Genomic DNA, 13,525 nt, shown 5'->3' with positions numbered 1-13,525 from the left:
AACTACAATGGCGTGTAACTAATATGGCGCGTAACGACTTACGCGCGCGGTGGGGCTTGGCGGGGGGGGGGGGTGGCGAAGCGCTCCCCCCCCCTATTAATTAATTAATAATTAATTATTTAATAAGGCGAAAATAATTTTGTTATATATTGTTGAAATTTAGTCTGGAAACTTTTTTGGGAGACAGGGGGAGGGGGCTCAAATAATTTTGCCCCGGGCGCAAGAGAGGTCAAAACCACCACTGAGCATCATGGCTTGCAACACTCTCTTTATCTTGATGAAATTCTATTCAATATTTGAAGAAATCCAACTAATGAAATTTAAATATTCAATTAGCCTCCGTGATAGAAAATTTAACCATTTCTAGTTTTGGCAATATCTGCAGAACGATATTAAGCAGTAGATATCTAACAATATCTAAAGAACGACTGAGGGTATTAAGTTGAAAATTTCAAGGTATGTTGAGAAGATGTCGAAGAGAGATGTTACGGCAACCAACCCCCACCCCTGCTTGCTCTTTTTAGGTACCCTTTCTACTCGACACTACTCGGTTTGTCATTTTGTTCAAACTAGTCAAAAGGTCTAATAGCTATATACCGGGGAAGCCATGCCCCCAAAGTCCCTAGACATGGACTTTAAATTACACTATTTGTCCACTGTTTACACGCAAATTTATGATTAGGAAAAGGGGAAATATTTTAATCTTAATGTATCCAAAAAAGCTAAGGGTGTTAAGGTGAAACTCTGTAGAATGTTGAGGAGTATGTTATACTCAATCAAAAGGCACAATGAACAACGAGTTACCAAGAAGTATGATCTGCAATATTTTAAGAACGGATGAGGGTATTGAGTTGAAACTTTCAGGACATGTTAAGAGAAAAATTGAGAAGTGGCTGGAAGGCCGCCAACCCCCTCCCACTACAGTTACTCCCCCCTTTAGTTGCCGTCCCTCCAAAAATATTTAATACAAATTCTGAAATAGGCATCTTGTCCAAAAAAGTTAAAAGAATAAATGACTATGCCAACGGGGATGACATGCCCCGCCCCGTTTTAGAGAGGGGTGTCGAACACAATAAAACATACTCTGTACGTGTGATGGTCAGAAATACGTATCATCACTATCTAAGGAACAGCTGAGGGTATTAAGTTGAAAATATAAGAGGGTGCTGGAGAGCAATCGGAGGGCAACCAGCCCCCTTGCTCTTTTGAGATGCTCCCTTCTTTCATCATAGATAAAAATTGAAAAAAAAACAAACGATCTTGTTAAAACAATCAAGAGTTCTAGTAACTATGCCTCCGGGGCTCCGCCAAGGACCTCCGCCAAGTCGTCCTCAGTGCTCAAAGAAAAAAAAACAAAAAAAAACAGCAAAATCTAACCTTTATAAGTGAACTGCACGAGAGGAAGACAGATCTGAGCACTGAGAACGACTTGGCGGAGGTCCTTGTCGAAATATTTGCTTGTTTTTCATATTTAGCTACTGGCTGATAAAATCCTCGTTTTTTCACCTATTTGTTTTTTCTCTTTTCATTTTTTATTCCCTTTCTTTGTTTTCATACGTCATGCATAGCCAGTATGGTCTCGGAACGTATTTACATAATAACTATGTCTTTGGGAATGACTTACTCCCCCACAATCGCTGGGGGAGGGGCTGCAAGTTACAAACTTTGACCAGTGTTTACATGTAGTAATGGTTATTGGGAAGTGTACAGACGTTTTCAGGGGGATTTTTTGGTTTCGGGGGTGGGGAATATGTAGGAATCCTTTGAGGAATATGTCATGGGGGAAGAAAAATTCAATAAAAAGGGCGCAGGATTTTCTAGCATTACTATAAAAAAAACAATGAAATAATAAACATGAAAACGTTTATTCGAATGAAAGTAAAGAATAGCATTGAAATTTAAAACGAACAGAGATTATTACGCATATGAGAGGTTCTAAAAAAACTTTAGCATAAAGAGCGAGGTATTTAAGAGGATATAAATACCTCGCTCTTTATGCTAAAATATTTTTAGTAATTTCAACTATTTATTCTACGGCCTTTTTGATTCAGGGGTCATTCTTAAAGAATTGGGACAAAACTTACGATTTAGTGTAAAGAGCGAGGTATTAACGAGGGTACAAACCCCCTCGTACACATAATAAAAATATAAGAATATAAAAGTTTGTTACGTAAGTTAATTCTTAAGTTACGTATATTTTTTACTAATAAAAACGTTCGTTGAAAATTAAAAGTTCTAGTAGCTTTTTAAGTAACCGAAAAATTGGAGGGCAGCTAGGCCTCCTTCCCCACCCCTTATTTCTCAAAATCGTCTGATCAAAACTAAGAGAAAGCCATTTAGCCAAAAAAAAATTAATATACTAATTTCATTTCAATATTTTATGTGCGGAGAGCCAAAATCAAACATGCATTAATTCAAAAACGTTCAGAAATTAAATAAAAAAAAACTAGTTTTTTTAACTGAAAGTAAGGAGCGACATTAAAACTTAAAACGAACAGAAATTACTCCGTATATGAAATGGGTTGTCCCCTCCGCAGTCCCTCGCTCTTTACGATAAAGTTCGACTCTTTGCCACAATTCTACTTTTTAAAACAATTAAAAACTTTAGCGTAAAGAGCGAGGGACTGCGGAGGGGACAACCCATTTCATATACGGAGTAATTTCTGTCTGGTTCTGCCTGGGGTTACCTAGATGGGAATCAAGATGACAGCCGAGGCCCTGTCTTAGCACGGCTATGGTGCGGTTTGGGTCGCCGAAGCTGTATCTCCGTCTCTAGTGTATCCTTGGGAAGTCGACCACACTACCTCAAAGTGGTGAAGCGGTGGCAACATTCCGTAGCTACATGCCTAGCGAAAGAATGGCTAAAGTGTGGAGGCGCCGACGGACTGGGGACCTGTCGGTCAATAATATTCCCACGAAACGTTATGAAAAAAGCAGATCAAAGAGTGTTAAAACAAGCTACGGCATTCCCGACAAGCGATGCGTTGGATGATTTACCGGCGTCTCCTTCGAAAAATTGGCGAGCTGGACACCTGTTGAAACGAAGACAATCCCTTGCAATAGGGTGCTGGAACGTCTGTTCGATGAAATGTTTGACGACCCAGACTTTCATAGCTGGTGAAATACATCGCCTAGGCCTCGACATCCTCTGTGTATCAGAGACAAGAATAAATGACACACTAGAAAACCATGAGATAGCAACACCAGATTCAGAGAACTCTTTCTTCTTTTATAACTCAGGACCCAAAGATGGTAGTGGCAGTGCAGGGGTTGGATTTCTCCTTAACATCCAAGCACAAAAAGCTCTAATAGAATGGGAGCCCGTATCATCTCGCCTTGCAAAAGCTAGATTCCGAAGCAAACTGTTTAATGTTACAGTGTTTGCGGTCTACGCACCCACAAGGGTCAGCTCTGAACAAGCAATAGATACGTTTTACGCCGAACTCAACGAAGCTGTAAAAAAGACCCCCAAACGTGACCTCCTCATTATCGGTGGCGACCTCAACGCACACGTCGGCAGCAGACAGGCAAACGGCGATAGGAGCCTTGGAATTCACGGGTACGGCGAAAGATGCGAACGAGGAACCAGATTGGTCCAATTCGCCCAAGCAAACAACCTCGTAATAGCAAACACCCTTTTCAGACACAAGCCCTCACACGTCATAACCTGGAGATCCAGAGATGGAAGGACATCTTCCCAGCTGGACTACCTACTCGTGTCGTCACGTTGGAGAAGCTCGATCCAGAACTGCAGAGCCTACAGAGGACCTGACACAGGTTCCAAGGGCGGGTCGGATCATACCTTGGTCAAAATGTCTGTGAAGATCAGGCTAGTGGCTAGTAAACGGAAGGAACCCCCAAAAAGATTTGACGTTGCCCGTCTTAAGGACCCGACAGTAGTAGAACAATTCCGTGTTCAACTTTCAAATCGTTTCACCGCCCTCGAGCATGAACACTCAAATGAGTCTCCTGAGGACGGGAACTCGAGCGGGTCGTCGGTTAACGAAGATTGGCAGAAGTTCCGAAATACACTACAGGAGGTAGCTCTCGAAACTCTTGGAAGAGTGAAGCGAAAGCGAAGACGGTGGATGTCCGAAGAGACCATCCGACTTGCAACGAAGAAAAGTCTGTTACCATCACGCCACTCAGCTGAATTCAAACAGCTACGCAAGCTATGTCACCAGTCGGGCAGAAAAGACAGAAGGAAGTACTGGGAGAATATGGCGGTGGAGATGCAAAAAGCAGCTAGCCTGTCTGATACTAGGAAACTGTATCAGCTGCTTAAAGAGTCCACTGGGAAGAGGTCGAAGAACTCGGCCTCTGTAAGAGACGAACACGGTAACATCCTAACGAGTCGTGACGAAGTCGTTGACCGTTGGAAGCGCCATTTCCAGAAACTCCTAAATCCCCAAGTCGACCCTTCATCACCTGCTCCAAATCTTCAAGTGACCCAACCTCCCCCACCTCCTTCATCAACGCTCATTAACCAATACGCAGGAGTCAAAATAGAGCCCCCTGACGAAGAGGAAATCCTGGCAGCAATAAAGAAGCTGAAGAACCATAAAGCGCCGGGAATTGACGCCATACCAGCAGAAATCTACAAGGCAAGCCCCAGGCTTCTTGCACAGAACCTAGAAAAACTGCTCAAGAAAATTTGGGTACAGGAGGTTCTCCCAGACGATTGGAAAGTTTCAATTATCATCCCCCTGTATAAAAAAGGGGATAAAGCTGAATGCAAGAATTACCGGGGGATATCGCTCATAAGCATCGCTGCCAAAATATTTGCCATGATTTTACTCAACCGCTTCAGCTCAATCAGAAACACGACCACACGCCCAAACCAGGCGGGCTTTCGGCCAGGAATGGGCTGCATTGATCAGCTCTTTACACTCCGGCAAATTCTCGAACACCGCATGAAACACAATCAGATTACTATAGCCGTCTTCATAGATTTTATAACGGCCTTTGACTCGATCGTTAGAGATGGCATATGGGCTGCGATGCAAGAGGACGGCGTCCCTGATAAGCTGATACGCCTTATTCAGGCATACTACCAACACGTTCGTGCCTGTATACAAGCTGATGGAGAGCTGTCCTCCCTCTTCGACATCGATTTCGGGGTGAGACAGGGCTGCATCCTGTCCCCCATCCTCTTCAACTTTGTTATCGATTGGATCATGAAGCGCGCCATGCAATCTGCCAGAGGCGTTGAAGTAAGCCCTGACTTCTCCATCAAAGACCTTGACTACGCGGATGACATTGCCTTGCTAGAAAACGATATAGATCATGCGCAAGCCATGCTGTGTAATGTTGCTGCTACTGCAGATTTGGTTGGGCTGAAGATCAGTAAGGATAAAACCAAAATTCTGACAAATTCTGAGGATGTACTCACAAGGGGCATCTCTATCGACAACTCCCGTTTAGAGGTCGTTGACCAGTTCAAGTACCTGGGATCCCTCATCGACATTTCCGGCGGCTGCAGTACGGAAGTCCAGAGCAGAATATCATCAGCATCGATAGTCTTTGCTCAACTTAGGAAGAACCTGTGGAGACAAAGAGACGTCCTACTAAAAACAAAAATCCAGATCTTTGAAGCAACCGTCCGCTCCGTACTCCTTTACGGATGCGAGACATGGCCCCTGAAAGCAGCGGATGTTCATGCTCTCAAAGTATTCGACCACTCCTGCCTGAGACAAATCCTCGGTGTCTCCCTCCGAGACAGAATTAGCAACGTCGAAATTCGTAGACGATGCCACCAGAAGCATGACATTGAAGCCCTAATAAAAAAACGCCGCCTAACTTGGTTTGGCCATGTTTGTCGGAGGTCAGATGACACCCTCACTAAAAAGGCGCTATACTGCAAACCCCTCGCACACTGGAAGAAGAAGCGAGGTGGACAAGTCAAGACCTGGCTTAACACACTCAAGGCGGACCTAGAGCCGATTGGTGGTTTCCGACGACACGGCCGAAGATGGGACAAGCAGTGGCTTGAAATATGTGCACCACACACACACGACCGAGCGGCTTGGCACTCAACCGTCTGCCAGATCATAGCGCCAGGGAGAGCTGAAGAGCTTGTGTCCTGAAACAAGTACAAGTAAGTACAAGTAAGTAAGTACGCGTAGCTGTGGCACTGCGAAAAGGGGAAATATCATTAGCGTTATTACGTTAATTGTTGAAAGCAATTGCTTTCAACAATTAACATAATTATATATAAAATGACGCAGTAGGCTTTAGACTTTTACAGTTAGGGAAGGGAAAAGTAGCCGAATTTTGTCTATAGTGATTTTTGTTCGTTTTAAATTTGATTTGAATATTTAATTTAAGCTTTACTCGTTTGAAGATTTATCTATTAATTTATATTAATATCTGTTGTATGTTTGTTTTTTATGACTGTTTATTTAATATCTGCTAATGTTGAGTTTCCTTTATTCTTTAATAGTAATTTATGGTCGTTTTGACTTTGAATTATGATATGAATTTATTTATGCTGGTCTTAAGTTTAATATTGCTCTTTACTTTTCTTTAAGTACTTTTTTTTTATAATTTTGTTTTATAATGGAAAATGTTCATAATATATCTATAATATAATATATCTCCATAATATATTTTTGATATTAACGCTAATATCAAGTAGATATGCCAACAATTAAATCTACAACCATACTCAAGATGAAAGGGTTTATCTCAGTCTTTAAAAAAAGAAATGTAGTTACGAAACTGAGGTTTTTCGATTATTCTTTAGATTTTTATTGGTATTATTTTATTATTCTGCATCGAGGATGATCAAGCAGAGGTATTTTTTCACTAGCTGTTATCATCCTCGTTTCTCTCTTCTTTACTCTTTTTTATTGTTTTGTTACGATTAGCCTGTGTGGTCTTACGAAATTATTATCCCTTTTTTTTGGAATCGTCGAACAATAGTTATTGCTATCAGAAACTGGCTAGCATTACTTATTTTTCAAATAAAGTTATGAACATGGCAGTTGCGCTTTTAAATCTAATGGCACAATGATATTAAAGGAACAAAATCATGCATGAAGTTGATGGCACCGCGTTACTAATTGGTGACAGTTGGACTGAATGGTGCATACAGGGGGGTTTGCTGCCTTGACGTCCCCCTGAGCACATCAAATTTGCCTTAGCCCATTGTCAAAACACAGTGTGCTTTGAATGTGCTCTTATATTAAATCAATGATGTGAATAGTTTAAATTTTGTCAATCCTCATTTATTTGAGGCCAGAGAAACTTATAATGTACAAACATCGAAACGGAGTTTTAGCGCAGGACCTCGGCTAAAATAAGGTAGATTATTTCTTTTCCCCTTTAAAGTATATTTCGTTTTATCTCACTTAAAAACGGCATATCAGAAATCTTCCTCAACACCTAGCTCTTTACGCTAAAATTCTTTAGTACTTACAAAATTTTTTTTAGTGTTCTAATTTAACGAACATAGTGCCTCAGGAGTCGTTCTTGAAGAATTGGGACAGAATTCAAATTTAGCGTAAAAAGCGAGATGTTGAGGAAGATCAACCCCCCTAATATACGTAATAATTTCTTTTCGTTTTAAGTTTTAATGTTGCTAATTAATTTAGTGGAAAAAGTTGCTTGTTCTTGTTATCGTTTTTAAAAATAGTGCCAGGAAATCTGGCTAGTGCCAGGAAATCTGGCTACACCTCCACGGAAAAATCCCTTCTCCCCATGAATTTATTCTCTAGATGATTCAATCCTGGTGAAAATTTACACCAGACAATTACCCTTAACAGCTTTACGCGTAAAATTGAGTCAGCAAAGAGAAAGCAAGACATAAGACGAATTTCGTATAGAAATTTTGGCAAACTTCCCCAGTGTAAAATTTCCCCTAAAAAAATTCACTCCCAGGAAACTTCCGTCCCCATGGAAAATTACCCCTGTGAAAAATCCCACCAGCAGAAAAATCGCCCCCCACCTAAACAATGTATGCATACTCCCCAATAACAAATACTAAACGTAAACATTGGGTGCATTTTGTAATTGAAAGACCTTTCCCTAGGGGCTGTGAGGGGTCAGTATAGTTATTCGACCTTTCAACAATTTTGAGAAAAAAGAGGTGTTGGAGGGGGCATAGTTGCCCTCAAATTTTTTGGTAACTCGAACTTTTAATTTCCATTCGAATCATCCCTCTCCCGATATTGTAAGACTACTGAGTCAATACAACCACCCCTGGAAAAAAACAAACAAAACACAAATAAACACATCTGTGATATTTCTTCTGGCAAAAAAACACAATTCCACATTTTTGTAGACAGGAGCTTGAAACCTCTACAACAGGGCTTTCTGATACACTGAAGCTGATGGTGTGATTTCCATTAAGATTCAAGGGCTTAGGGGATTTCCCCCCTTTTTTTCGAAAATAACGCAAATTTTCTAGGGCTCGTAACCTTTAATGGGTAAGACTAAACTTAATAAAACTTATATATTTGAAATCAGAATAAAAACCCCATTCTTTTGATTTATCTATTGGTACCAAATTTCAGTTTTTAAAGTTTCGGTACTATTAAGCTGGCTCGCTCCTTACTTACAGTTCGTTACCACGAACTAGTTTGATTCTTCTTTTAAATCCCCGTTGAATTGAAATTTTAATGTATTGTTAAATAATCCCTATTTATTATTGATAATTCCTATAGGTTTGAATTCGTCCTTTACTACAAATCAATATAGAATTACAAACAGGAAAAAGTCTATGGCTTTTTCTTATTTTTCTTAAGCCTATGGCTTTTTCTTATTATCTGTAGAGCCATGATACCGATGAAACTCTCATAATCCCCATTTATAATTAATCAGACCAATTCCTTATATAACTTCTTTTTAGTGTATTAACGAACTTATTATCATGTCGTATATGTAACTTATTTTTAATAAGTCTCCAATAGTGCATTTGGTAGCATACCTGCCTGTCACGTGGGTGGCCAGAGTTTGATTCCCAGTTGGAGGCAATTTTTAATATATTGATTTTAAATATAACTGTACAAGCCTATACTATAGACAAGTTGCATATACAAGTTAGTATAGGCAAGAATTCGTTCTTTATTATAATGGTAAAATAATGACTTTTTTTTAACATCAATCTTCCTAATTATGAAAGGTTTTTAAAATACATCAATTTCCTTTCAATCAAACAGCTCTGTATGACTTTCAAGTGCCCCGCCAACTGCACTGAAAAAAAAAATGGAAAGAAAAAAAGAAACCTGCTGTCGATGTGGAACATCGTGGTTCCAGCGACTTTTCTTGATTTTAGAACCAATATATTTTCTTTTATTTTAAGCCAAGGGACACTTAGTTTCCTATATAGGGGTATCAAGTAAAGTAAGAAAATAAGTAAGACGACACTAAACCCTTAAGGCCCAAACCGGCGGTCCTGATATCCGTTCCCTGGTCCTTCAGCCAGGAGGTGCAATGGGGGGCTGGGAGCTAACACTCCTGTGCTTTCACACGCCCTCCCTGCTTACCACCCCCAGATTTCTCCAGGTACCCATTAGAGCTGGGTCGACTCTGGCTGAGCATGCAGAGTCACGCCACTGACCCCCGTCCCAAACCAAATAACTGGTCACAACTGGGATTTAACTCGTGCCCCTAGGAAAGGATCCTTACACCACCGCGCCAACCACTTAGGCCGGACGACTTAAAGGGGTATTAGACAATGAGGTTCTAATATTGTGCTTTTTTTTATCTGATTCTAGTTTTAGGAGTTATGGGCTATTATATTTTTTACTAAGGGATGTGGTCGTCTCTTACTAGGTTGCTAGCTAACGCTGCAACCCGGATTACAAACAGGAAAAAGCCTATGATTTTTTTCTTACTTGGAATAGTAAGAGACAAACTTCAAAGAATCAGGCAGCTAACTAAATCCAAAAAGCTCCATGGTTTATTCTTTACCAGATTTCAGCCATCTCCACAGCCTTGATACCGATTAAACTAACATAATTCCCATCTATAACTCACTAGACCCATTCTTCATATTAGTCTAATCGTGGGCTTTGTAGTTCAATTACTATTGTCTATACTTCTTCTTTATTATAATGTTTCTTATATTGTTATCTTGTCAAAAGATAAGCGTATATAAATATTGCTTTCACTTATTACGTCATATATGGTTATAACCTATATAGTTATAACGTCATACATCAAGCTTGTACAAAATTAAACAAAAAAAAAGTTTTTTTAAATGAAAGTAAGGAGCGACATTAAAACTTAAAACGAACAAAAATTACTCCGTATATGAAAGGGGCTTTTCCTCCTCAACGCCCCGCTCTTTACGCTAAAGTTTGACTCTTTCTCTTAACTCTACATTTTACAACAGAATAAACTTTAGCGTAAAGAGCGGGCGTTGAGGAGGAAAAGCCCCTTTCATATACGGAGTAATTTTTGTTCGTTTTAAGTTTGAATGTCGCTCCTTACTTTCATTTAAAAAAACTTGTTTTTTTTTGTTTAATTTCTGGACGTTTTTTAATTAATGCATTTTTTTTATCTTGGCTCTCCACACATAAATAATTAAAACGAAAGTTGCAAATTAATTTTTTTTGGGCTAAATGGCTTTTTCATAGTTTTAATCGGAAGATTTTGAAAAAAAGGAGCGAGAGAGGAGGCCTAGTTGCCCTTTAATTTTTTTATTACTTAAAAAGGCAACTATAACTTTTAATTTTTTACGAACGTTTTCATAAGTAAAAAATAACTTACGAATTAACTTACGTAACGAACTTCTATATTCGTATGTTTTTATTGCGTATATGAGGGGGCTCACCTCTCGTCGATACCTCGCTCTTTACACTAAAGCTTAAATTTTGTCCCAATTCCTTAAGAATGACCCCTGAATCACAAAGGCCGTAGAATAAATAGTTGAAATTACTAAAAATACTTTAGCGTAAAGAGCGAGGTATTACGAGGAGGTAAACCCCTCATATGCGTAATAATTTCTGTTCGTTTTAAGTTTTAATGCTGCTCCTCACTTTCAGTAGAAAAAACTTTTCATATTTATTTTTTCATTGCTTTTTTTAAATAATGCTAGAAAATCCTGCGCCCCCTCCATTGAAAGTCTCTTCCCCAATAAAACTTTCCTCCATTGAAAGATCCTTCCACGTACCCCCCCCCCCCCCTTCAACTCTCCCCCCAAACCAAAAAAATCCCCCTGAAAACGTCTGTACACTTCCCAGTAACCATTACTATATGTAAACACAGGTCAAAGTTTGTAACTTGCAGCCCCTCCCACGGCGACTGCGGGGGAGTAAGTCGTCCCCAAAGACATAGTTATTAGGTTATTCGACTATGGTGAACAAAATGGCTATCTCAGAATTTTGATCCGGTGACTTTGGGGAAAAAATGAGATGGGAGGGGGCCTAGGTGCCCTCCAATTTTTTTGGTCACTTAAAAAGGGCACTAGAACTTCTAATTTCCGTTAGAATGAGCCCTTTTGCAACATTCTAGGACCACTGAGTCGATACGATCACCCCTGGGGAAAAAAAACGACAAAAAAACAAATAAACACGCATCCGTGATTTGTCTTCTGGCAAAAAATGCTAAATTCCACATTTTTGTAGATAGGGGCTTGAAACTTCTACAGTAAGGTTCTCTGTTACGCTGAATCTGATGATGTGATTTTCGTTAAGATCGTATGACTTTTAGGGGGTGTTTCCCCCTATTTTCTAAAATGAGGCAAATCTTCTCAGGCTAGTAACTTTTGACGGGTAAGACTAATCTTGATGAAACTTATATATTTAAAATCAGCATTAAAATGCAATTCTTTTGATGTAACTATTGGCATAAAAATTCCATTGTTTAGAGTTTTGGTTACTACTGAGCCGGGTCGCTCCTTACTACAGTTCTTTACCACGAACTGTTTAAAATGCAGTTTTTTTGTGAGAATTGATTCTATTTTAAAAATATTTAATTTTTAATTACAAAAGGCACTATATTTGATAATTTCCTTTAAAATGGGTCATTTTACAACTGTAAAATGAGTCATTTTACAGCTCTCTATGATTTTTCAGTACCCAACTAGCTGAGGAGGAAAACAAGAGGTAACAGCTCATATGGCACTTGTGACGAGGTCGGGAGAGCTAAGAGCCAAGAGCTCATATGGCATGAGCTTTAGCAAAATTTTAAGAATCAATAGATTGGTTTAAAAGGAAAATCAGAGGCTTAATGCCAGTCGAGATTTAAATTAGGAGATCTGAGACACGAGGTCCTTCTAAATATCAAAATTCATGATCCGATCACCCACTCCTAAGTGAAAAATACCTCATTTTTCTAATATTTCCTCTTCCCTCAGCCACTCAGACGGTCAAATCAGGAAAAACGACTTTATCAAGTCAATTTACAGGTCCCTGACAAGCCTACCAATTTTCATCGTCCTAGCACGGTCAGAAGCATAAAAATCGTCAAAGCAATGGACCCCTTTCTAACTCACCCAAAAAGAGAGCGGATCCAGTCCGGTTACGTCAATTATGTATTTACGACATTTGCTTATTCTACCCACCAAGTTTCATCCCGATCTCTCCACTCTAAGCGTTTTCCAAGATTTCCGGTTTCCCCCTCCAACTTCTCCCAATATCACCAGATCTGGTCGGGATTTAAAATAAGAGCTCTGAGACATGAGTTTCTTCTAAATATAAAATTTCATTAAGATCCGGTAATCAGTTCTTAAGTTAAAAATACCTCAATTTCTCTAATTTTTCCAAATTAACACCCCCCACCCAACTACCCCAAAGAGAGCAGATTCAGTCCGGTTATGTCAATCACGTATCTAGGACTTGTGCTTATTCTTCCCACCAAGTGTCATCCTGATCTCTCCACTCTAAGCGTTTTCCAAGATTTCCTGTTTCTCCCTCCAACTCCCACAATATCACCGGATACAGTCGGGATTCAAAATAAGAGCTGTGAGATACGAAGTCCTTCTAAATATCAAATTTCAGTAATATCTGATCACCCATTCGTAAGTTAAAAATACCTCATTTTTTTCAATTTTTCCTCTCACCCCACCTCCCCAGATGGTCAAATCGGGGAAATGATTGTTATCAAGTCAATTTGTGCAGGTCCCTGACACGCCTACCGATTTTCATCGTGCTAGCACGTCCAGAAGCACCGAACTCGCCAAAACACTGGAAATCCCTGAACTCCCCCAAAGAGAGCAGATCCGTTCCAATTATATCAATCACGTATCTAGAACTTGTGCTTATTCTTCCCATCAAGTTTCATCCCGATGTTTCCACTCTAAGTGTTTCCCAAGATTTCTGGTTTACAAGAATTCCCCCCCCCAGCCCCATATGTCCCCGGATCCAATTCGAACTGAAAATGGAGCATCTGAGACATAAGATATTTCTATATATCAAGTTTTATTAAGATCCGACCACCCATTCGTAAGATACCTCAATTTTCACGTTTTCCAAGATTTCCAGGATCCTCCTCCAACTCCCCCCAATGTCACCAGATCTGGTCGGGATTTCAAATAAGAGCTCTGGAGCACAAGATCCTTGTAAATATCAAATTTCAT

The 13,525-nt window shown here is 39.7% G+C and overlaps 1 protein-coding gene across 7 annotated transcripts in view; it reads right to left on the bottom strand.

The window, feature by feature from the left end:
• Nucleotides 1–13,525, bottom strand: part of LOC136033630 (neurofibromin-like) — a 212,509-nt gene that overhangs the window by 88,917 nt on the left and 110,067 nt on the right. The gene's annotated exons all lie outside the window — the stretch shown is intronic.

Source organism: Artemia franciscana, chromosome 12 (assembly GCF_032884065.1).
Source record: "Artemia franciscana chromosome 12, ASM3288406v1, whole genome shotgun sequence".
NCBI classification, from domain to species: Eukaryota; Metazoa; Arthropoda; class Branchiopoda; order Anostraca; family Artemiidae; genus Artemia; species Artemia franciscana.
Note: the sequence above shows the minus strand (reverse complement) of the source record. Positions and strands in the feature narration are given on the sequence as shown.